The sequence below is a fragment of the Aplysia californica genome, unplaced genomic scaffold (assembly GCF_000002075.1).
Source record: "Aplysia californica isolate F4 #8 unplaced genomic scaffold, AplCal3.0 scaffold00622, whole genome shotgun sequence".
In the NCBI taxonomy this organism is placed as follows: Eukaryota; Metazoa; Mollusca; class Gastropoda; order Aplysiida; family Aplysiidae; genus Aplysia; species Aplysia californica.
In genome coordinates this window covers 231,729-232,762 of record NW_004797892.1, presented here as the reverse complement: position 1 = coordinate 232,762, position 1,034 = coordinate 231,729, and the positions used below count along the sequence as shown (strand labels likewise).

General features: G+C 35.1%; 1 protein-coding gene across 1 annotated transcript in view; it reads left to right on the top strand.

Moving 5' to 3' along the window:
• The window catches only part of LOC101857597 (UMP-CMP kinase 2), a gene marked incomplete at its 3' end in the record, with an annotated part of 7,900 nt that overhangs the window by 2,097 nt on the left and 4,769 nt on the right, over positions 1-1,034 (top strand).

Here is a 1,034-nt window from a genome sequence, read left to right as displayed (position 1 = left end):
AGAGAGAGAGAGAGAGAGAGAGAGAGAGAGAGAGAGAGAGAGAGAGAGAGATTAATTATTGCGATATCTTTACATGATTCTAGAACCATAATACAGTATCATGTTTTTAGAATGCTTCTGTTCAGTAGAGTAAGATTTTAGGTTGTAATGATATCTTTGGGTTGTTTTCAGTATTTTTATCTGGTTGATATTTCTAAATCTATTTACATAAATAGTTACCCGTCACAGCTGTGTATATTCGTGTTGAGTAAGCGCACTTGTGCGTGGACTGTGCCAGTTAGATTTTGGACATAATCATCTGTCAGTGAGGAACAGAGGTGACTTTGAACAAAACCGCACTCGTGAGAAGCAACGGATGGCTTCGTTTAGAGGACTACATCGTGCAAGATTTTTAGCCTTATGTTTTAACCTTCTTTTTGTCATGTTGTCATTCAAGCTAATATCTTCTTGCATGACGATACACCTTCTAACAGGGTCAACACCACTAGACAATCTTTGGAAAACCAAATCATACCAACGATGGAATTGTCACCAGTAAATAGCCCCGATATGAATGCTACAGATATGTGGAGCCCCATGAAACACCAGCTGAAGAAACACGGCTTTTTTGTTCATATTTAAGTTACCTTCTTAGCAACTCTCTGAGACATTTGGGATGAAATGACAAATACTTATGTTCCGAATTTAACACAGTCACATTCCTTGCCCAAAGTGTTCGTGCTCTACACATAATGAATTCAAAGAATTACAATCGAAAAAGCTTGGCATGTTTTGAAACTCCATTTTTTTAAAACGTCAAATTAAAAAAAACCCTGGGTTCTGAGCAGATAGAACTTTGTAATTCTGAAACATCTATTTTTCAATCTATTTGAAACTATCGTAAAAAAATAATATTGCAATATCGCCTTACTACACACTCTTTCGTTTTTTATTTCACACAATTTTTTTTCCAAATCTAATTTTTTAAGGTCAACCCTGAGTGACCAAATCTCGGACGAATCTTAACATAAATTAAAGATAAATATGTAATATAT